At 48.4% G+C, this 24,611-nt stretch overlaps 1 long non-coding RNA gene across 1 annotated transcript in view; it reads right to left on the reverse strand.

Annotated features, from left to right (window-relative positions):
* Positions 1 to 24,611, reverse strand: part of LOC141275916 (uncharacterized) — a 72,477-nt gene that overhangs the window by 44,270 nt on the left and 3,596 nt on the right. Inside the window, exons 3-8 of the long non-coding RNA XR_012324560.1 lie at positions 23,891 to 24,282; positions 22,896 to 23,133; positions 18,403 to 18,591; positions 10,242 to 10,328; positions 9,971 to 10,056; positions 9,514 to 9,599 (exon numbers count right to left, since the gene is read on the reverse strand). This is a non-coding gene — a long non-coding RNA (uncharacterized lncRNA). The remainder of the gene's footprint in view (positions 1 to 9,513; positions 9,600 to 9,970; positions 10,057 to 10,241; positions 10,329 to 18,402; positions 18,592 to 22,895; positions 23,134 to 23,890; positions 24,283 to 24,611) is intronic.

A 24,611-nucleotide genomic window follows, 5' to 3' on the forward strand; every position in this document is an offset into this window, starting at 1 on the left:
CCCTTTCCCTCCCCCGCGACACCATCATCCCCCACCGCCCCCACCCCCGCTCCACCCCCTGCGGTGAATGACATCACCTGCCACCCTGACTCAGAGGCCTCTGCCTCCTGGAACTCTGTCTGGGTCTTTGCTCCTCCTTCAGCCCCACATTCAGAGGGTCACCAGAGCTGGTGATTCCACCTCTGCACCCTCTCTGAGGTTGGCCCCGGCCCCCTGCCCACGGGCGGGTGCTGCTTTGACCAGGCCCCCATCCTTTTCAAGCTGAGCCTCCCAACTGGCCTTGCTTCTGGTCTGACTTTCTCCCAACTCGTTCTCTGAAATGCAGGCGGAGGGATGTTTCTAGAATAGAAATCTAAGTCAGTCCCACGGACTTCAAAACCAAGTCTAAATTCCTCGGCGTGGCGCCCAGGGCCCTGCAGGATCTGGCCAGGCCTGGTCTCTAAGGCCCTAAGTCTCTCTAACTCCCCTCATCCCTCAGGATTCAGCAACCCACCCCCGGGCACCTTCCCTGCACCCACGTCCCTGCTCCCAGCTGGGTTCTCTTTCCTCGACCTCCCACCGCTCCTGGTGCTGTGTGGGATTATCCGCGCCCCCTCCACTAGGCTATAAACACCTCGTCTTTTGCTTCTGTGTTTTCCAGTGCCTGGGCCCCAGCGGTTGTTCCGGAAACGTTGGGTGGATGGACAGGTAGCTGGATGCAAAATGTTCTACTCTCTGTGGGTCAAACCCTGCCTCAAGTATATTATATTATGGTTGGTTCTTGGTGCCAAAATGGACAGGTTCAGATAAAGTCAACCAGTGCAATGAAGTGACTTGAAGCTATGTCACTTAAGATTTTTAAAGGGGTGGGAGGGGGTAAGGGAAAGGGACCTAATATTTATTGAGTAGCTACTTATGGCTTCTTAGTGGGCACTTTTTAAAATGTGATCTCATTTAATCGCCATAAGAATAACCTGAAATCAATCTCATGTTCCTTTTCCGGATCCGGAATTAAGGCACAGAAACACCAACGTGACGGAGGCTACACGTCTAAGTGGGAAAATCCGAACTGAAATGCAGGTCTCCGTTTCATTCCAAATCCTGTGTTCTCTCCACCAAGATCTGCCCAGACAACAGTGAAGGTTGGAATGAGGGGGGAGGAGGTGGGGACCAATGACAAGACTGCGGTGAGTGTCCTGGTGAAAGACGCCAACCACCTGAACCAGCACCGTGACCGTGGGAATTCGGAGACGGATGTGGATTTAAAGGCTCCTTCGAAGGAGCATCACACAGCGTGATGCTCAGTTGGACACGCAGACGAGAGAGCGAAGAGCGGGCGTGATTTCTGGGGTAACTGGATGGACGAAGGTGTCCCAGCAGAGAAAGATCTGTTTTCTGTGACCTTCAGAGCGACACGACAGGAGTCAGATTCCTGCTCTCTACAAGGACGGACTCTCTGGCTGGGACGAAAGGAGACAGAAGTGGAGGGTGACGGACACGGGCTCGGTGCCCCTTGGCAGGGACACGGGGGACAGTGGGCATAAGGGTCAATAAGGTGGGGCCTGAAGGGAACGCCCTTGAAGCCGTGGCTCTCTGATCCACTCCAACAGGTGCTGAAGGGGTTGGAAAACAGCGCTGTTTCTTCAGCTTTCCCTCAACCTGCACAGGGGTACGAGGATGGGGCTTCCTGCAGGTGGAGAGGAAGGACCTACAAGTGGAACTTCCAGCTCACAGGCACATATGGCCCTGACTCCCTCCCCCTTCACCACGCGGCTCCAACAACCCACTTTACATTGTCTGGTTTTTTGCTTGGAAGGAAACATGCAAACTATCATATTAACTTCCTTTAAATTCAATGGTACTCTGTGTGTAATCAAACTTATTTGGTTAAAACGGAACATTTTTGGAACAGCTTCTAGGGTTTTTTGTTTGTTTGTCTGTTTTTTGGGGGGGTTTTTTGCGGTATGCGGGCCTCTCACTGCTGTGGCCTCTCCCGTTGCGGAGCACAGGGTCCGGACGCGCAGGCTCAGCGGCCATGGCTCACGGGCCCAGCCGCTCCGCGGCATGTGGGAGCTTCCCGGACCGGGGCACGAACCCACGTCCCCTCGCATCGGCAGGCGGACTCTCAACCACTGCGCCACCAGGGAAGCCCACTTCTAGGGTTTTTGCTTCTGCTCTTATTGACTAATTATTTTAAGCCATCCAGCTGTGCTCACTGGCTGCCTGGCCCTTGGATGGTCTGATATCTGGGATGCACAGGCAGTGACTTGGCCCAGCTCCTCTTATCCATTTGATCTCAGCTCACAGCGGGTGGCCAGTTCATTTCCAGGTAGGACACAAGGACCTGCTTCCCCATCTCCCCTTTTTTATCACTGAGATAAACCCAGGCAATCCCAGGGAGGAGCCTCTGTCCAGTGGTGGGGCGGGGGAGGGCGCAGCTTTTGTTCTTTCCAACGGTTGATAACGGAGAGACTGGCTCTGGCCCAGACCCCAGAACCGCAGCCCGGTGGCAGTCTGACCCCTCAGAGGCTCATGGGAAATATAGACCACAAGCCATCTTTGCATCTTATCCCCTCGTCTTACAGATGAGGAAACTGAGCCCCACAAAGCTAAGGGAGAGCCGGTTACGAGCTGCTTGCACCCCCAGGCAGCCCCACGCCCCCTCCAGCACCCCAGCTCAGAGCCCATGTCCCCAGAGCCCCACCAACCCTCTGCCCGCAAAGGGCCTGAAGGCTCCACGCAGACTTCAAGCGCTGAGGACGCAGCCAGGACGCCCTGGGCAGCAGCACCCCGGCGAGGCCGGCAGAGGCCACGCCTCCCACAGAGGCAGAGACGTAGGCCAGCCCCCCAGCAGCAGCCTGGGCCTGGGTCCCTGGGCTACTCCCTTCCTTTTCTGTGATGTTAATGTCTCCGCTTTCACATCCATCTGCCTGACAACTTGCTCTTTCAAAATGTAAAAAATCTGGAAATACTGTAATCAAGTACTGTGCCTTCAAAGTGCCTCTTTCCTCGAGGTGAGTTAAGGGGCATGGGTCCCTGGGGGAGGGCTCAACGGCATGTCCTTTCTGTCCCCCGGGGCAGGTTTCGGGCTCTTGTGCCCAACCTTGTCCAAAGGGGAGGAAACGATAGCCCTGCTTTCTGAGGACCGAGGAACTGAACTGAGGGAGCTCAGGACCCTCCCTGGGCACGGGGAGGGCTGAGATCAAGTGCATAGGGGGCTGCCCCCCAGGTGAAGCCCAAGCGTGGTGGGCAGCTTCTAAGGCTCCAGCACTGGGGAAGCCGGGCCCTGCTGCTTGCAGGGCTGTCTTTCCGGCCTGCGCTCTGCTACAGAAAGGTGACACAGAGACGGCCACACTGGACCCAAGCTGTGAGACATGGTGCAGAAATAAATCCCTGCTCCTGGGTGCTAATGGTCTACTGAGGGGGACCCATACCGCTCTCCTTTTTTTTTCTTTTTTGAACAATTATATTTTTAAGCTAAACTGAAGGCACAGAGGAATAGGGGCCCTCACTTGGTAAGATAAGGAGAACGTCTTACATTTTCCTTGGCCTTACAGAGCATTTTCACAATATCTCCACCTCCCAAAGGATGCCTGATATTTGATATGATTTTGACCGTTACGATTTCAGCTTTCTGTAAAGCGCGTGTGCTGTAATCCCAGGCCCCCACCCCTTCCCACTGAGCTGCACTCCGAGGTCACTGAGGCAGCTCCACTGAAACGTCCTGCTTGATCCCAGCCACCTATGAAGGAGGTGGGGTTTTGAGCCAAGACTCTCGGTTCCATCTCCAGAAACAGACTGGCCAACAGAAGAGCATGAATGGAGTTTACTGGGAGGGGACGGTGCCGCTCCCACAGCCTTATAGAAGGCAGGGAAGAAAAGAACTAAGTTCCCGTTGCAGGGAGAGTCTGGGCTGGACACCCCAGTGACAGCCTCCGCTGTCATTGTCACTGCTCCTCCACTGCCTCAACTGTACCTGCATCTTTGCATTATTCTCGAGATCCAAAGACCAAGGCAGGAGCATCTCGCTCCCTTGCTGCCGGGGGTCGGTCACAGTAAACGGCCTTTTCAGCTTCCCAGGGAGAGGCAGAGGCTCACACAGAGGAGGATTCCCCCAAATAGAAAGGAGAAAAAGACAACCACACAACAGGACAGCTATCAGTCCCATTTCCCAGATGAGGAAACTGAGGCTCACAGCCTCATCACATTAAGGGACCAGCTCGGTGTCACACGGCCGGGGAGAAATGTCCAGACTCTTAAGGGTCCCTGTGGCCTACTCACCGAATCAGGACATGCTGCCTGGAGAGACTGGGCTTTGAGTTTGCAGCCTCCCTTTGGCAGATCCTACCCACCTCCGAGCCCAACGGCGGTGCTCTATAGGCTGAGAACACCCCACACGAAGGGATGGTTTCATGCTGTCCAGTGGTTCAGCAGAGCCTGGACCCAGGGTCCACGCCATCCTCTCTCTGTCTCCCTACAGGTTCCTGTGACCTTTCTCTGTCCCTTTCCAGCCCCCTCGCCAGAGTGCCCACAGCACAAGGGGACAGAAGTGCCTCTGGCTGGCGAGCAGAATGCAAGGCGGAGCAGGGCCAAGTCTGGAGAGACCAGCAGGGCCTGCGATAGGTCTTCGGGAGCCTCAGAGGGGTTTCCAGCAGGAGAGAGACATGGTGACACTCCAGGCAGCAGGGGAATCAGAGGGAATAAAGAGCGGGTGTGAGGAGGCCAAGCAGTGGGCTGATGTGGCTACGGGTGTTCGGAGTGGGATGGAGAGAAATGGAGGGATTTGGGAGTTTTTAAACACGTGGAATTGAAAGGTTTCAGTGATGGATTAAACACAGGGTGGGTGGGGAGGGGGGAAAAGGGAAAAGCCAGTTGCTCAGGCAAGTGGGTGGTCCATGGTGGCCCTCTCCAGGACAAGCAGGTGAAAGTGTGCTGTGAGGCTCGGAGCTGAGAGTCCAGGCAGGAAGCTGGAAGCTTGAAGGTCAAATACAGCCTCTTGGTCAGCGTGGGTCGCTCCTCGCCTGCCTCCCGGGTCTGGTGTCTGAAGGCTGTGGTGGCTTCAGTGCCCTGCACGGGGCATCGACAGGCAAGTGGACGGAGCCAAGTGACAGTCCCTGCAGATAGCCGCGCGGTGCAGGGGGACCTGGGATCTCCCAGCAGCTCTGCCACAAACTCGCCTTGCGACCTTGAGCAAATTGTTTGTCCTCCTGGGTCTTGGTCTCCTGGCCATCACTAACACGCCAGGCTTTCATGGATGAGTATTCCAGGCGGTGAGGTGCTACGTAAATGTTTTCTGCTGAGGACACACCGTCCACAAAACGTCTATGTATCGCCTGGGCAGCCCAACAGCTTTAAAAATCATAAGTGGCTCTTGTTCTTCCAATGCATCACGTCCTATGCATTTAACTTGTGGAACAAATCTAGCCCTCAAAATATCTTGGTACATTTTATACCCACCGCTTAACATTTAATTCCTCTGTCTTCCACACCACGGCACCATCCCTGCATCACCTATTGTCCCAGCACATCCTCATCCCTTTCCTCTTCAAGCAAGGAGCCCAGCACCACCCATCCTCCCTCCAGAAGAGACAAAAGCCACCAGACACACTGCCTCGCTGGGTCTGCCCAGCCACCGCCCAAAAGAGAAACCAGCAGAGCATCTAAAAGAAAAAGACCATGGGCGGGGGAGGCAAGGAGAAGTTAGGACCTAATGAAGGGAGGGGTGGGGTAGTTAGATTCACACTGGACCAAGTAAACACACACACACACACACACACACACACACACACACACGAGTCCCCTTGAAGCTGCAGGATCAGGGAAGGTCTCAGTTTCAGCATCCATCTCGAGCCCTTCTGGTCACTGGCTAGAACATTGGCATCATCAGCAGTGGGGCTGGGCCAGCCTGGAGTCCCAGCCCATCCTATTGTTCATTTGGACCAGAAGCTCATCAGGAAATGACCAGAACCGAGGTTTGCCCCGCTCTGTCAGAAGCATTGGCCGTAGCCTCCCTCAATCTGCACCACTTGCTTTTTTTTTTTTTTAGCAGAAACTGCCTCTAAAACGTCCAGCAATGCCACGGCATTGCAGGCTGAGCCGTGAAGGGGGCCGGAGAGCAGAGGTTCAACAACCCCTCCTAACGGATGACCGAATCCAACGTGTAAGATTTTGTTCCAATGAGGTTTCTCTTAAAAAACACTCAGCCCGGGTTTCCCTTCTCCTGTGACCTGTTTGTGGACGTGATTTTCCTTCCCCCTTCTGACTACCTTCCCCAAGTCCCCATTTCCTTTTACCAATCACAGGGGCCGCAGAGCATTTCAAGTGTCTGCAGTTGAGAAGCAGAGGGAACGCGCAGCCTCGCCCAGGCTCTGTCCCTGAGGACAGCAGCTTCCAGCATCCAGAAAGCTAGGAAGAATAATGACAGAAGTGGGGACTGAGCCCTTCCTAGGTGCCAGCAGCTCTTCGGAGTGCGCTACATGCATTGCAAGAACGCTATGAAGTAAATACTCTTAGCACCTTCATCTTACAGATGGGAAATCAAAGCACAAGAGGTTAAAGCACCGGCCCCCAATCCCCGAGGCAGAAGCGGCAGAGCCCGGATTTGAAACCAGGCGGGCGGCTTCTACCAGGGCCTCTCTGAAGACAAACACACCTGCGCGTCTACGTCCAGGGCCAAAGAAGTCACGTGGGTGGAATTTCTGTCTCCTCGTCCCACCTCTCCCCCGCAGGTGCTGTTCGAAGCCCCTACAGTGATGGGAAGAGGATCCCGTAAGCCTCTCTCGAGTAGAGAAGGGATGAGAAGGTGGAGTGAACGCCTGGTGGTAGAGTTTCCAAGCTCGTGGCTTCTGAGAACAGGTGTATTTTAAGCCGGGGTCAGATCATCAGCCCCTTTAAGGTCTATGATGCTACTTCAGTGGCACGGTTCATCCTGCCCTAGAGCTTCTTCCCCCACCCTCTCCAGACATTTATATCCAAAATGAGACATTTAAAGCGCCCCTTTGAAAGCTACTTCCAAAACCCACAGGGTCCTTATTTGTAAATTACGTGAGCACTGGATGGTCTGCATTCCCTAATTCCCGGAATTAGCTGATGTTGCCTCAAGGATGAGCTTCCTGAAAGTTTACTCCTTTGAGCCTCGCCTCTGAGAATCTGTCAACACCCCCGGCCAAGGCAAAAACAAGAGTCCCTCTCTCGCCCCATCCCTGCACTACTGTCTGGCTTTTGATTGTTCCATCAGCTGATCCTAATGTGATGGACTTCAAACCCTTTCCCCCAAAGAAATCTCAATGCTGCAAAGAAGAGACCCCAGGATGCATGCACTCCAAATCTCTCATTCAAACATCCTTGGCGTACAAGTCTCCTAGACTCCCCGTTCAGTTACACACCTCTGCTCAGGCACCCAATGGGAGCCGTCAAAGATGTGAAAGTTTGTGCCGCCAGGATCTAAAAGAGGAAGGAAACCAAGAGAAATTAACCCAGAGTCGGGTGCCTCTCTACCCCTCAAAGCAGAAGCTGGATCCCATAAACCAGGCATTTAGGAAGAGGCTGAGCGACCCGTGAGCTTTCTGCAGTCTCGTGGGGCCGGTATAACCAGAATGCAGCTCCAGGGAGGAGGGGGTCCAGTAAATACCACAGGAATTCAGACGGGACCCCAAAGGGCTAGGCTCTGGTCACAAGAGTTAACCAGACTAAAGAGTAAAGCCCAGTTTTAAACGATGTCGGTTCCTGATGGAATCAACATGACCTACCCCGATGCTGGCTAAATGCCAGCGTCCTCTCTGGAGGAAGGTAACCTCTCCCAGGACCTCAAATTATCTCTATAATGTTTTCAAAGCACAATGTTGGACAGCGAGGCCTAGAGGACTTTTAGTAGCGAGTGGGATGGAGTAGACACGGCCGACCAAGGCACCAAAGAGTGCAATTAACAAGGCAGATAAAATGCAAACACCTTGCATGAGGGCATCAGAGAGCCTGCTGGCTAGGCAGGACCCTACAGGATGTGATTCCAGGGAGGGGCGAAATGCAGAGGAAGCTGAGGACCCGCAGCTACGGCTCCTTGGGGGTCTCTGTCAATCCTGCGAGCAGGAAAAAGGCTGAGGATGCTTTGCCCGGGCGGTGCGTCACCGCCAGGGGACTGAGAAACCTCACAGAGCTTCAGAAGTCTCATGGGATTTAAGTGACAAGAACTGGAGACCTGAGAAGCCTTAAAAATACGCCTGGCTTTTGCCCCAGGACCTTTGCCAGATTCCGTAACTGCACAGGGCAGGAGGCCAAAATTCCAAGTAGGCAATTTCTGGTAGTTCTGTGGTGCAGAGGAGACAGAGAGTATTAGTGTTTGGGACCTGCCAGGGAAAAGGGGCCCAGTGAACATTCCAAAGACTCAACAGAAAACCTTGGAGGTCTGTGCCCCAGGGTCTGGAGGGAACCAGAGGAAGACGTAGCCTTCCTGAGCTGCACAGTCCTGACTCGGCCGAGTCCCTGAAGAGACCAAGGTGATCAGCTCCCATTCTACCCATCTAAGAGACGAAAGGATGAACCCCCGCTAATGTTGGTAACAACTTCTGGTGTCTCTAAAAAAATGTTATACATAATAGTCCAGAATTCAATAAAAAATTATAAGGCATGCCAAGAAATAGGACCAGAGGGCCAAAAACCATGAATAAAAACAAATGAAAGAAACAGACCTACAGCTACCCAGATATTGAAGTTAACTGACAACGACCATAAAATAAGAATAATTAGTGTCTTTTAGGAAAACAGAGGCGAAGATGGTGAAAATAAATGAAAGGATAAAGAACTTCAACTGAGAAAATAGAATCTATTTTTTTAAAGAATCAAATAGAAACTCTAGAACATTATATTGAAAAAATATAATATCTGAAATTATGGACTCAATAGCTGACATGAAAAACTCACCAAACTTTTTCACAGCGACTTAGACACAGGAGAAGACTGAGGTAATGAACTTAAAAACACAGCAATAGGGACTTCCCTGGTGGCGCAGTGGTTAAGAATCCACCTGCCAATGCAGGGGACATGGGTTCGAGCCCTGGTCTGGGAAGATCCCACATGCCGCGGAGCAACTAAGCCTGTGCATCACAACTACTGAGCCTGCACTCTAGAGCCCGCGTGCCACAACTACTGAAGCCCGCGTGCCACAACTACTGAAGCCCACATGCCTAGAGCTCGTGCTCCGCAACAAGAGAAGCCACCGCAACGAGAAGCCCGCACACTACAACGAAGAGTAGCCCCCACTCGCCGCAGCTAGAGACAGCCTGCGCACAGCAACGAAGACCCAACGCAGCCAAAAATAAACAAATACATACATAAATGAATTTTTAAAAAACACAGCAATTAAAAAATATGCCAAATAAGATAATTTTTAAATGGGAAAACATACAAAAGGACACAAAACAACTGGGAGTTACAGTTAGAAGATTTAACATACATGAAAATGAAGTCCCATGAAGAAAAAAAGAAGAAACAATTTTTGAAAAGATAATGGCCAAGAACTATTAAAGGATGTCAACTCACAGACTCCAGAAGATATGTGAATCCCAAGAAGTATTAATATAAGTCCAGGCAGATCTCAGAGCCATTGTAGGTTCCGTATCAGACTACTGCAATAAAACAAATATCACATAAAGCAAGTCACACAAATTTTTTGGTTTCCCAGTACATGTGAAACTTATGCTCACACTACCCTGTAGTCTATTAAGTATGCATTATGTCCAGATAGCATTATGTCTATAAAATGTCCATACATTAATTTAAAAATACTTTATTGCTAAAAATACTTTTTGTAATAGTAACATTACTGATCACAGATCATCATAACAAATATAATAATAATGAAAAATTTTAAATATTGCAAGAATTACCAAAGTGTGACACAGAGACATGAAGTGAGCAAATGCTGTTAGTAAAATGGAGTCAGCAGATTTGCTCATGCCAGTTTGCCACACACGTTCCATTTGTAAAAGCATGATACCTGCAAGTCGCAACAAAGAGAAGCACAATGAAGCAAGGTGTGCCTGTGTAAATAGAACCTCGTCTAGGTGCAGCACAGGAAAGCTACTGGAAACAAAAGAGAAAAAACCTCAGGTGATTCAGAGAAATTCAGATATTCAGAGAAAAGCAGGCACATTACCTTCAAAGGAGGAATGATAAGACTTACACATGACTTCCCACAGAGATGATGGAAGCCACAGAGCATGGAAAGCTGGCTTTAAAGTGTCACAATGAAATAACTGGCAACCTACCATCCGTACACACCAAAACTTGTCCTCAGAAACGAAGGCAATGTTAAGACATTTCAGACGGAAACAGAGAATGTGTTACCATCAGACCTGCCATAAAAGAAACATGAAAGGAATTTATTTAGGCAAAAGAAAGAGGAACCCAGATGGAAATACAGAAATGTAAGAAGAAAAGAAGAATAAAAGAAAAGGCAAAAATGTGGGAAAATATAAATGAATACTGACCTTACAAAAAATAATCATATGAACATAATACGGGGTTGAAAGTATATGTAGAATTAAAATACATGAGGACAATGACACAAAAGGTAGGAAAGAGTAAATGAAGATAAAATATGATAAAGTTTAGCATTAGTAGGAGCGTGGTGAAAATAACAGCTTGTGTTAGACTGTGAGTCAAGGGTGCATAGTTTAGAGTAACCACTAAAAGGACATAAAAGAATGTATAACTGTCAGGTTAAAGCAGAGGAAAAAAATGAAATAATCAAGATATTTACGTCCTCAAAAGAGACGGCATAAAAGGAAAGAAAAGGGAATAGAAAACAGGTAGTTCACATAGAACACAAATACAGTAAATGGTACACGTGAACCCAAATACGTTAGCAATTGCATTACATACAAATAGGCAGAATACTAAATATAAATAGATTGAATGTAAATATAAAGGTACTAAGGTTGTAAAAATGGATTTTTAAAATCCAACTAAGTGCTGCTTACAAGAGACACACTTTAAGTGCACAAATAGGATGAAAAGGAAAGAGTGGAAAATACGTGCAGACGTTACCAAATGAAAGCTAGTGTAGCTATTCTAATATCAGAGAAAGTAGACTTTAAGGCAAAACACTGCTTGATAAAGATTTCATCCTTTCAAAGGGGTCAATTCACCAGAAAGCTACTAGATCTATATGCATGCAATACCATAACTGTAAAATATTAGAAGCAAAACTTGACAGAATTAAAGGAGAGACAACAAATCCACATTCATAGCGAGAGAGCTTAATACATCTCTCTCAGTAGCTGACAAATGGACCCCAAAAATCAGTAAGAAAAGAGAAGCTGTGAACAACGTAATTAACAAATGAACTAACTGGCAAATGTAGAACACCATGTTTCCTTTTATATAATTTTTAAAAACAAGCAAAATGATGCTATTAGAAACCATGACAGTGGCTATTTTGGGGGTGAAACAGATGGCCAGTTCCCTGCCCTCATGGAGTTTATCACCCAATGAACAATAACAAAGTAAATGAACAGGATAAATGATCTGTCGTAACAAGCGCTAGAACTCCTGCCCAAGTCACATCCTCCTGAGACTAAGAGGCATTGTGGCCTAGTGGATAGCAGTGTAGGCTCAGCAATCACACTGCCTGATTTAGTCCTGGTTGCACTATTAGCTGTGTGACCTTGGGCAACTTACTTACCCTCTCTGAGCTCCGGTCTCTTCCTATGCAAAATAGGAATCTTAGTGATACCTAATTATCTGGGTTACTGTGAGGATGAACTAGGTCATCCATGTAAATACCGTAAAATAGTCTGGCATCATAAAATGTCACGTAGTTTCAGGTTGTTGCTGACTTGTTAAGGGGAGAGGAGCCCACGGCCGTGCTGTATGAAGTCATTAGGTCAGCTCACTGAGACATCAGCAGCTGTCTCCTAGCTGGCCTGAATCATTGGTCAGCGGCAGGAACAGAAAAAAGCAGCCCAAACTTTTCACTGCCTACGTACCCTTTGGTCTAATCAGCACCAAATTCCTTCCTTCCGGCTTGTGATGTGATTATTCCCTGTGCAGAATCAGATTCAGGCTTAGTCTGGAGCCCATAACTAAGTGTCCATGATGCACTGAGCAGGCGATCACAGGGCCTCCGCAGCTGGACAGCAATTAGTGACCTCAGGGCAATTGTGTCCCTGGTTCTCAGCATCCTCACCACTCCCTCCCCCAGCTCCCTCCCCGGTGCCTGCAGGTCAAACAGCTCTGGAGGAGCGGAAGCTCTTGTCTAAACCTTTGAACCCAGCGGAGCGGATAACCTGCTCCAGGCTGTTAATGGCCTGCGGGACTTGCAGCCACACCAATGACTCCTGAGTCCCTGATAGGATGTGTTTCTGGGTCCCTTCCAGAATCCTCTCATCGCGCATCTACCAAGCTCTGCCCTGCCCTGCTTTTCCTTCCCATATTTTCTTCCCCTTCCTTGGGAGGTCACACCTGTCTCAGCAAACTCCCACAAGCCCACAGAATGTCAAGGCATCCGTCCCTTTGCTGTGTCCCAGGAGCACCAGACGAGCAGTGTTACTGCAGTGCTTAATACTTAATATCACGGTTGTCAGATTGCATCCCCTGCCCCAACCTAAACCATGACCTGCTTCAAGGCTGACACTGTTTCTTTTTGCTCTGTGCCCCCTGTGCCTGGCACACAGCAGGAGGATAATAAATGATGGTGAGGAATGAAGGAACCAATGAAGGAAGGGAGGAAAGCATGAGCAAATGCCTTCCAAAAAACAAATCTGAGAAGGGAAAGGACGGGAAAGGACAGCAGAAAAACCAAGGGCCGGGCAGGCTGGCTGGTGTGGTTGACCTTGGGCAAGGGTGCAACAGAGCATAACCTTAGTGCATCTGCAGCAGAATATGCATGGAATCCCTAGTTCCGGCCCCAGATCTGTGGGTCGCCAGCTATGACCTTGGACGGTCCACTTACCGTTCTAGGGCTCAGATTCCTCATCGACAAAAGAAAAGAGTTGGCCTGGGTGATCTCTTGTAGTTTTAATATGTTACCATTTTTTTTGTTTTTGTTTGTTTGTTTGTTTTATGCGGTGCGCAGGCCTCTCACTGCTGTGGCCTCTCCCGTTGCGGAGCACAGGCTCCGGACGCGCAGGCTCAGCGGCCATGGCTCACGGGCCCAGCCGCTCCGCGGCAGGTGGGATCTTCCCGGACCAGGGCACGAACCCGTGTCCCCTGGATCGGCAGGCGGACTCTCAACCACTGCGCCACCAGGGAAGCCCCATGTTACCATTTTTTAATCCAATTCTTGACTGGCAAGTTTGACACTAATAGAAAAATATATCCCCTGCATCCCCAGGACCTCTCAAGCCCCCCTTTCTGTAACCCAAGGACACCCCAGATGAGCAGTGTTCCTCTGGTGCTTAGCACATAACATCATGGGTGTTGGACTGCATTCCTCCCACCTACACTGACCCAGAGAGAAGCCCCCTGAAACAATCTTTGTGGATTTAGGCAGTGGTCTTCCTCTCCCTCTGCTGGACCATTACCATATGTGATAGCATCAGCCCCAGTATGGTGCTGGCCAGCGGTCTCTCCTGGACACCACAACAGCAAATCAAAGCAGCACGCCATAGTCCAGGGGCCACTGGACAAAAGCGTTATTTAGTCACCACGTTTCAGGTGATAGTCAGTAAAAGGTGAACTAAGAGGCACGAGGCTTCAGCAGAAAAAAAAAAAAAAAAAAGCGCTTCGGGAATAAGAAGAAAGAGATGCCGGAGTTGAAATGATTTGTGTCTTATGTGATCTTAAATATCACTTTTCTTGTCTCACCTGGAGCAAAAGGGATGCGATAGCCACCTCCGGACAGATGACTGTAGTGAGTAACAAAGCATTCGAGGCTGCCAGACCTGGCTTGAAAGCCCAGCTCTGTCCCTTACCAGCTCTGGGGCCCTGAGCAAGCCTCTTCACCCCTCCAAGACTCAGCCTCCTTATGGTAAAAACAGTGGAAACAGTATCTGCCTCACAGGGTTATTATGGAAGTTTAAAAAGATCATGTACAATTATGACCTATGATTGCTAAAACCACCGGAGTGAAAGAATTGAGGCGGGGGCGGGGGAGGTGGGGTGGTGGGGAGACATGCCACAACCTTCCAGAAGCACCCTGCAGCTTACGTGCTAATTACAAAGGAAAATAGCATCTCCAGTCTCCAGGCAAACACCGCCCCAGCTGGCCGAGTGATCGTAACATCACCAATGACAGGACAAACTGACATTGTACAACCCCTGATGGGATGAACTGAGAAGCACACAGCATCATTTGTGCAATTATTCTTGCCAACAATATTTACCCCGAATCTTTCCCTGAGGAAATATCAAACAAATCTAAAATTGAGGGACATTTTGCAAAATAACTAGCTTGGCCTCCTGACAATGAAAGAAGAAAAGGGGCTGAGAAACTGTTCTACATTAAAGGAAACTAACAAAGTATGAAAAATAAATGCAATGGGCCATCCTTGGTTAAATGCTGGAAGGAAGGAAGGAAGGAAGAAAAGAAGGAAGGGAGGGAGGGAGGGAGGGAGGGCTGTTATTAGGAAAATTGGGAACATTTGAATAATGACTACATAATAGATAATGGAATTGTTTTAGTGTTAAATTTCCTTGGTGTGAAGGTTATCTTTTTATTTATTTATTTATTTTTGGCTGTGTTGGGTCTTTGTTGCTGCGCGTGGGCTTTTTCTAGTTGCAGCGATTGGGTGCTACTCTTTGTTGCGGTGCACGGGCTTCTCATTACGGTGGCTTCTCTTTGTTGTGGAGCACGGGCTCTAGGAGCGCGGGCCTCAGTAGTTGTGGCTCGTGGGCTCAGTAGTTGTGGCTCGTGGGCTCAATAGTTGTGGCTCATGGGCTCAATAGTTGTGGCTCATGGGCTTAGTTGCTCCACGGCATGTGGGATCTTCCCGGACCAGGGCTCGAACCTCTGTCTCCTGCACTGGCAGGTGGATTCTTAACCACTGTGCCACCAGGGAAGTCCCATGAAGGTTATATTTTAGTTATGTAGAAGAATGCCCTTGTTCTGAGGAAATATATGCTGGTGTATTTAGGATGGAAGAGTCATGATGTCTGCACGTAACTCTGAAATGGTTCAAATATATATATATAGAGAGAGAGAGAGAAATAAAGCAAAAATGTGAAACAAAGTATAAGAAACTAGGTGTAAGAAATAAAGCAATTAGTGAAACTCAGTGTTTCATTATATATTCTTACTACTTTGTGTAGGTTTGAAATTTTTTCAAAATAAAGATTTTGGAGAAAGAATAACACATGTATAGTCCTCGGCACTTAATAAGAGGTCCATAAATAGTAAATCTGATATGCTGGTGATGATTATATCTTGATTTGATGGAAACTATTAAAATCTAACAATGCCTATTTTATGCCCACATCTCAGTTCCTGACTTGCCCCGTGAGATGGCTCAGCCCCTAGGCCATTGGGAGCTTCAGTTTTTCCATCCGTAAAGCAGGAGAGACATCAGATCCATGTGTGGAATACCGACAAGAAATGGGATGCTGAGAGAGAGGATGGTAACGATTAGACATATAATGAAGCAATCAAATTCCTCTCAGGGGCTGGGATAAATCCGTCCACATTACTGCAGTCACGAGGATGACACTCTCTGATTGTTCATATGAACTCTGTCCTGGTTTATTTTTCTCTTCACACTCTGATGAAATTATTGTCTCTTTGTGCTTTTTGAATGTCCTAGGAAACTTAAAAGGGGAAAAGGAATGCCTGTTTTAGAAGGTTGAGGAGGCGGCAGGCCCTGTTGGGTGGATAATGCAATTCTGCAAACGCTGATTGAGTACCTTCCTCTGTGTCAGGCACTAGGTGCAGGGAGCAACAAGACCCTTTCTTGTCCCTGCTTGAAGGGTTCATACCCTATCAGAGGAAAACACACGTAATCAAGAAACCAGACAAGCCACATGAACTCTTTATTAAACGTTACGACATGTAAAATATAGTAGGGCTATTATAAGTAGGCGTTTAATAAATCATTGGTGAACGAAAGAATAGCTGAGCGGATGGATGGATGGGTGGGTGGGTGGGTGGATGGGTGGGTGGGTGGGTGAATGGATGGGTGGATGGATAAATGGATGGATGGATGGATGGATGGATGGATAAATGGATGGATGGGCAAGCAGAAAAAGGAATGGAGAAGTGAGTCATGAATAACTCTCAACATAGGCAAAGTAGAAATGCCCCCAGGAAGTGCTCCCTTAAGGAAGTGTCTACACCAAAGCTGCCAGTGGCTGGTTTTGGTTCCTGGAAGCCTGGCACAAACAAAATAGCTTTCCAACGCCTGGAATCGTTGAGAAAATATAAACGCGTAAAGAAAGCCAAAGCTTAGATATGCAGCAATTGAAAACAATACCTGAGGAAGACAACTTATACTCACTGCCATATTTTAATTTTGTCCTAATCTTATCTTTTATTAAGAACTGTAAACCCTAGATTACAATTAAGGCATACCGTAATAGTTAAACTGTTGTTTTAATGACGAGTTTTCCTTTTAGAAAAAGCAAAATAAGGCTTCCCTGGTGGTGCAGTGGTTAAGAATCCGCCTGCCAATGCAGGGGACACGGGTTCGAGCCCTGGTCCGGGAAGATCCCACATGCCACAGAGCAACTAAGCCCATGCGCCACAAGTACTGAGCCTGCGCTTTAGAACCTGCGAGCCACAACTACTGAGCCCACGTGCTGCAACTACTGAAGCCCACGTGCCTAGAGCCCGTGCTCCACAAGAGAAGCCACCGCAATTAGAAGCCCGCGCACCACAACGAAGAGTAGCCTCCGCTCACCGCAACTAGAGAAAGCCCGCACACAGCAACAAACACCCAGCACAGCCAAAAATAAATAAAATAAACAAATTTTTTTAAAAAAAGAAAAAACAAAGTAATATGGCAGAATCGTGCTCTTCATCTCTTACCCCTTCTCCATCATACAAAACTAGAGTAAATTTATTCATCTTCCCTCTACATTCCCTCCAACTGGTAGGGACACACTGCAATTGTGGGCACAATCTAAGAAGAATTGCCAGGCTTCTGGAGAATGTCATGCTAATCCACCCAGAATAAATGACAGCAAAAGACAACACAGGCTTATTTTACTGGGGAGGTTGTACAGTGGACCAGCGAATCATGGTGATTCTGGAATCAGACCTCGGGCAACTTCTTCAATCTATCTAAGCCTCAGTTTCCTAATCTCTAAAATGGGGACAATAAGAGTATCTATCTCATCAAGTTGTTTAGAGATTAAAATGAAAAATGATATAAACCAATCAGTACACTGTGTCTCATAGTAAGTCCCCAGTGAATATTAGGTAATACCTAATACCTAAGAGATGAAATAAAAGAAAAACCAATAACTGGCAAATACAGAGTATTCATCTGAACCGGTCCTGGCTTGGTCATTCACTGGATGACCTTGAGCAAATCAACACCACTCTGGGTCTCAGTGTCTTCACCTATAAAATAATTTTCATGAGCTCCAAGGTCCCTTCCATTCTAAGATTTGTTACTGTTAGAACAAGAGCGCAGAGAGAAAAAGAAGTGAGCATGGTTCTCTCTCCCACTGCAGTCTGTCTCCATGTGGCCAAGTTGGTGGGAAGGCTTGGAGGTGCCTGATGGCAGAAAAGCTAAGTCCCACTAGATTTGGAGACCCTGAGAGAAACCATGGGGCCTCTCTGGATCCACCTGGATCCAACTATGTTTCTGGTTCCACTTAAAGATACTTCTTCCCCTCCAATGGCTGACACGGTTGGCTACCTACTCAACAGCCATCTTCTCCTTCTTCCTTGATCTCTGACAAAGTGAAAATAGGCCTTGGAGTGAATCATGATGGGTTTAAACCAACAGCTCTCAGGCGGAAGTGGTGATGGCTACATAACACTGTGAATGTATTTATACCACAGAACTGGACACTTAAAAATGGTTAAGATGGGGCTTCCCTGGTGGCGCAGTGGTTGAGAGTCCGCCTGCCGATGCAGGGGACACGGGTTCGTGCCCCGGTCCGGGAAGATCCCACATGCCGCGGGGCGGCTGGGCCCGTGAGCCATGGCTGCTGAGCCTGCGCGTCCGGAGCCTGTGCTCCGCAACGGGAGAGGCCACAACAGTGAGAGGCCCGCGTACCACAAAAAAAAAAAAAAAAGGTTAAGATGGTAAATTTTATGTTGTGTGTATTTTAACACAGCTTTAAAATGGGGGGAAGGCATAAGTTTGGAAAGAAGAAAATAAAACTTGCCCTATTACATATGACATGATTTTCTATGTAGAGAATTCCAATAAAATCTACAAAAAACTCCTAGAACTAGTATGTTGGGCAATGTTGCAAGATACACAATAAACACACAAAAATCAATTATGTCAACACAAGCAACCAAAATTAAAAATACATTACCGGGCTTCCCTGGTGGCGCAGTGGTTGAGCGTCCGCCTGCCGATGCAGGGGATACGGGTTCGTGCCCCGGTCCGAGAGAATCCCACATGCCGCGGAGCAGCTGAGCCCGTGAGCCATGGCCGTTGAGCCTGCGCGTCCGGAGCCCGTGCTCCGCAACAGGAGAGGCCACAGCAGTGAGAGGCCCGCGTACTGCAAACACAAAAACAAAAACAAAAACAAAAAAACATTACCATTTATAATCACTCAAGAAGAGGGAAACACAACATGTACAGGTCTTGTATGCTGAAAGCTACAAAACACTGTTGAAAGAAATCAAAGATCTAAATAAAGGAAGAGACATACTGTCTGCATAGTCTGGAAGACTCAACATAGGAAAGATGTCAATTTTCCTTCCGACTTATATATAGGGTTAACACAGGTCTTACCAAAATTCCAACAAATGTTTATAGCTATAGACAAGATAATTTTTTAATTTATATGGAAAGGCAAAGGACACAGAATAGTTAAAACAATGTGTGAGATGGAAGAATAAAGTGGGAAGAATCAGTCCACTCAATTTCAACACATTGTATCATAATACATCCCTTTGGTAAACAACACTGGATGGTCTTGGTGGAGGGAGAGACACAGGGAACACTGGAACAGAATAGAGAATCCAGAAACATGGAACAGAATAGAGGACCCAGAAACAAACGTGTGCAAATATGCCCAAGTGATTTTTGACAGATGTACTAAAGCAGTTCAATGAAGGAAAGATAGACATTTTAAGAAACGGTGCTGGAGCAATAGGATATTTACAGGAAAAGAAAAAAAAAGGTCCTTGTCCTAAGTCCTACCCACAGAGTACAAAAATTAACTCGAAATGTTATTACATACTTCAATGTAAAACTATAAACCTTTTACAAAATAGCACAGAGAAAATCTTTGGGATCTAGAATTAGGCAAAGAGTTCTTAGACTTGACACCAAAAGCACAGTCCGTGAAAGAAAACTTGATAAACTGGACTTCATCAAAATTTAACACTTTTGCTCTGTAGAAGACCCTGTTAAGAGGATGGAAAAACAACCCACAAACAGGGAGAAAATATTTGCAAACCACATATCTGACAAAGGACTAGTATCTAAAATACATAAGAACTCTTAAAACTCAACATCAAAAATCGATCCTATTAGAAAACCGGCAAAAGATACAGAGAAACATTTCAACAGAGACGCTCTACAGATGGCAAATAAGGAAATGAAAAGACACTGAACGTCACTGGCGATTAGGGAAATGCAAATTTAAATCACATTATGATGTCATACGCACTGACCAGAATGACCACAATAAGGAATAGTGGCAACATTAAACGCAGATGAGGATGTAGAGAAACGATGACTCACACGTGGCTGGTGGCCATATCAAATGGTACAGCCACTCAGGAAAACAGTCTGACAGTTTTTCAAAAGAACTAAATATGCAATTATCACATGACCCAGCAACTGCACTCTCGGTATTTATCCCAGACAAAATGAAAACTTGTAATCACACGAGAAACCTATACACAACTCTTCCTAGCAGCTTTCGCCCCAATAGCCCCAAACTGGAAGCAACACAGGTGTCGTCCAGTGAATGAATGCTGACAAATTCATGCCAGGAATACTACTCAGCGATAAAGAACTACTGATACTTGCAACAATTTGGATGAATCTGCAGAGAATTATGCTGAGTGAAACAAACAGACAAAAAGTCTAGAAGTCTACATACCGTGTGAGTCCATTTACATAGTTTTCTTGAAATGACAAAATTACAGAAGTGAAGAATGAATTAGTGGTTGCCGAGGGGAAAGGCGGGGGTGTAGTGGACGGAGGGATGCAGGCATGGCCATAAAAGGGTAACAGCAGAGATCCCTTGTGATGAGATGCTCCACATCTTGAATGTATCAGTCTGTATCGTCCATGTCCTGCTTGTGATACTGCCTATAGTTTTGCAAGATGTTACCATGGGGGAAACTGGGTAAAGGGGGCGTGGAATCTCTGTGTTTTTTTTGTTTTCTTGTTTTGTTTTGTTTTTTTGTTTTTCACATCTTTATTGGAGTATAATTGCTTTACAATGGTGTGTTAGTTTCTGCTTTATAACAAAGTGAATCAGTTATACATATACATATGTTCCCATATCTCTTCCCTCTTGCGTCTCCCTCCCTCCCACCCTCCCTGCTCTGCGTTTTTCTTACAACTGCATGTGAATCGACAATGAGCTCAAAATAAAAAGTTTAATTTTTAAAAATTGCGCCAGGGTGCGATCGACAGATCTGTCGAGCCAGGAAGCCCAGAGCCATGTGGTGGGTGTTGGAAACAGAGACTAGAACAGGCCCCGCAGATGCATAAGAGGGAAAAAGCCAACAGCCCCATGGGGGGTCAAGACAAACACACACTGATATTCCACTTGCAGGAGGAAGAAAGGAAAGGACCTGCCATACGGGCGGACTCACAGAAGAAACCGCTTCCAGCCTGAATCCCTCTGAAGCCAGAGGCACGTCCGAACAGCACGTCCCCACCCCTGGCCGACACTCGTGGGCCCCTCTGACACAGACGTGGAGATCTGCTCCATTGACACCGAGTCAGCACTCTGGGACATGTGTTTGCAATCGGAGCCTTCCTGTGAGGTTCGCAGGCCCTGCATCACATGTCTTCCGGGATCTCCGTGGTTTGGGATGCCAGCCCAGCCTGCAGTTGGACTGAATTTCTGGCTGAGCATAAACAAGGGGTCTAAAGGTCAGTTCTCCAGCCAGCAGGCTGGGCTGTGGGCCTTGGGGTGCAGAGGGGAGATGCTCTCAACGGATTTCCTCGGAGGAAGATCATTTATCTGTGTTCCCCTCATGTCAGAGAAGGAAAGCTCCACAGTACCGTCCCACTGCTCCCCTCCTGCCTCTGCTGGGGAGCCAGAGGGTGTGGCACAGAGCCTCCTGCCCCGTTCCCACCCCCGCCCCACGTCCTCCTCTCCAGCCTGGAGGGAAACGCTGGCAGGCAGACCACACACCGATGCCTCGCCCCTCCCCACGGCTGCCACCCCCGCTCACCCTGGCTTCTGCACGGGGCATTTTTGCACAAGTCACACCCGGAGGAGCAATTCTTTTCCTAATGTGCTTCTTAGGCATTTCAAGGGATTCCATGAGCCGTCCTCTCAAAAGTCATGTGCTAAGGTATTAGGGTGATCGATACCCCATTTAATCTGCCCTTACTGCTCTCAGCCTATTTTACAGATGGGATAATGGAGACCTGGAGAAGCTCATTCTTTCTTACTTAACCCTAACATCCTTTCAACAATTTCTCCTCCCCCGTCTGCATCAGGAAACAAAAATCAGGGCTAGGTGAGAACACTTCCAGGAATTCCCTGGTGGTCCAGAGCTTAGGACTCCAAGCTCTCACTGCTGAGGGCCCGGCGTTCCATCCCTGGTCGGGAGCTCAAATTCCACAAGCCGTGTGGCGTGGCCCAAAATAAATAAATAAATAAGTGAGAACACTTCCTTAAGCTGTAAGCACACCCTAGGCCTCCGTCCGGCTTTGGGGCAGAATCCTGAGCCCCCTTCCCCCATCCAAGGTCTCCAAGAGGCTGTCCCCAAAGGCAAAGGAAAGTGGCTGACGAATTTGCCAGAAGCTCTTCTGCAAACGTCCTTTGTCATGTGTGGCCTCTGGAAACAAATCGTCAGCCAGCCAGGGAGAGCGTGAGTGTCCTCCATGCGCACATGGAAATTTCCCAAGGCCTGTGCTTTTGTTCAATCGGGGGTGAGGTGGGCACAGAGGAGAAAAGTGAGAAAAAGGACAAGGAAAGCTGCCCAAATGACTAAGAAACTTGGTGCCAGGACAGTTTTCAGACTCTGAGGTCCTGGCTCTCAGTTCCCAGGATCAAACATCGTGCCCTGGTGGGTTACAGGGCAGGGTCCCCCGAAGCAGGGGGCCAGGGGCCAGGGTGTAGCTGCAGAGCTGCTGATCCACCCTGCAGCTAAGCCACGAAGGCCACGTACACGGCAGGAAAAGCAGTGGAGCAGGTCAGGTACGGGGCAGAGTGCGGTCAACTGGGAGGCCCCCGAGTGGGCTTCCAGTGTGTGCATTACAGGCTCTGCAGTTCTTTGTCCTCCTTCCTAAGATAGAGATATTAACACCCATCTGAGGGGGTGAATGTGAGGAGTGAACTTTAGGAATGTGTTTTGCCATGAATAACAGCCCGACAACCACGCCTAAAAGAATTAGGAGTTTGTTGTTCTCACATAAATCTAGAGGTAGATATTCCAGGGCTCAGACACCTGTTCAATTCTCATCGATTCTAAGACCCCCTTTCCTTTTTCTATTTTTTTCACTTTTTAACGTCTTGGGAATCTGGATGCACTTTACAAACAAGTTGGGTTTTCATTAGCACCACTTATCTTTCCTAATGGCACTTAAATAAAGCTGTGTCTTACAATATTGATTGTATTTCAGTGAAAGACAGTGTGTTCTCAGGAGCGAAACTCTTACCCTGGGGCATTCATCCTCTTGCCTTGCCTCATGGTTGCGAGATGGCTGCCCCACCTTCGACCATCACATCCAGGTTACAGGCAGGAGGAAAAGAGACGTGGGAAGGAAATTAAAGGTTTTCTCTTCTGGAAACTTTGTCTTTTTAGTTAGGAAGCGATGCTCTCTCCAGCAAGTGTCCACTTTTATATGGTTGGCCAGAACTATGTTGCTCAGAAGGTGAGTTTTAGGTTCCCAGGCTCTATAAAAGGGGCAGGCATGGGAGGAAGAAGGCGGTTGGTCGCTGAGTGGGCCAACCTATGATGTGTACCCCAGGAGGTAAAACAAGAAGCCCAGTCTCTAGCATGTAGCAGAAGCTCCCCAAACAGCAGCTCTCTACCTCCACACACAAACAAAAATGCAAAAGTTCTGTGTTGGGGATGAGGGAGGCCAGCCCACCAAACAACCTCACTTCTTGGAACACGACCAACACTCTCTAGGAATGCAAATGAGCTTTGCTCAGGAAAGAGTGATACACAAGCGGTTCTGCAGAACCATCTCTGCAGGCTTACACACCGCTAGTTTCTGGTGCAAAATAAATAAACAAGCTGTTTTGCTTTTCTCACGGATGATTTTTTTGGGTTGCCTTCACTGAGTGAAGCCCTTTTCCCGCCCTCCTTCTTGGGTAGTCTGAGCCCGGCCGCCCCTCCCAGCTTCAGCGGGAACAAGCTGGGCTGGCCTGTATCCCAAACATCTGGGCCATCCCGTGCACGCGATCAGCCTTCTCAGATAACCGGAAAAGAGCCGATCTCCCTTCAGTTTCTCACAGAGCAACTCACGTAATCCTCTCGCAAATCTGCCAGCAGGGTATAAGCGTTCCTAGTTGCCAAAACTACAGCTCAGATAAGTTAAGAAAATGTTTGGAGTCATCAGCTGGGAAGCAAGGAGCTGAGACGCAAACCTGGTCTGTCTGGCGCCCCTCCCCTCCCCCTCCCTCCTCAGTGCTGCCTGCTGTTTACCTCTCAGTTTTAGGCCAGAAGATGCAACATCAGGAGCCCGTGGAAAGGGGAGGTGCTGCAGCTGCGGGGACCCCCAGGACCCCGAGACCTCCGCTCCTCTGCCTGTGCTGGGTGGGTAGCAGGCTAGAGTCACAGAGACGGCCGGAGGTCAGCCGATGCAGTTCCATCCCGAGGCCCTGAGGACTTCAGAAGAAACGGGGCGGTCCTCAGGCCACAGCCTCTGACCACTTGCTTCTTCCAGCTCTGTCTTCTAGCTCTCAGACGGCCTCTCCCCCTCAGGCACAGGCTGGGCTGAGAAGCTGCTCCCAGCAAGTCTCCCAGGTGGATTTCCATTCGTTCATTTCACAGATATTTCTAGAGCGAGGACCACGGGCCTGGCAGTGTTCTGACTGCTGGAAATGCAACAAACAAGAGTTAATGACCCCATTCTCGCAGAGCTTCTGTTCTCTTGGGGCAGACAGAGATGTTATGCAGAGCGACCAGGGCTGCACTTTAGAACTGGGGTCCGGGAAGAGATCTCCTAGGGGGTGACACTCAAGCCGAGACCGGAATGGTGAGCAGGAAGCAGCGGACGAAGGTCTGGAGGAAGAACGGCCCCGGCAGAGGACACAACGGGCGCAAGGCCTTGAGCGGGGAGAGGGTTTGGTTGTGCCAGGGAAGAAAGGAGGTCGCTGGGGCCTGATTCAGAGAGAGAGGAAAGCGACCAGGTGGGAGAGGAGGC

Source organism: Tursiops truncatus, chromosome 11 (genome assembly GCF_011762595.2).
Source record: "Tursiops truncatus isolate mTurTru1 chromosome 11, mTurTru1.mat.Y, whole genome shotgun sequence".
Taxonomy (NCBI): Eukaryota; Metazoa; Chordata; class Mammalia; order Artiodactyla; family Delphinidae; genus Tursiops; species Tursiops truncatus.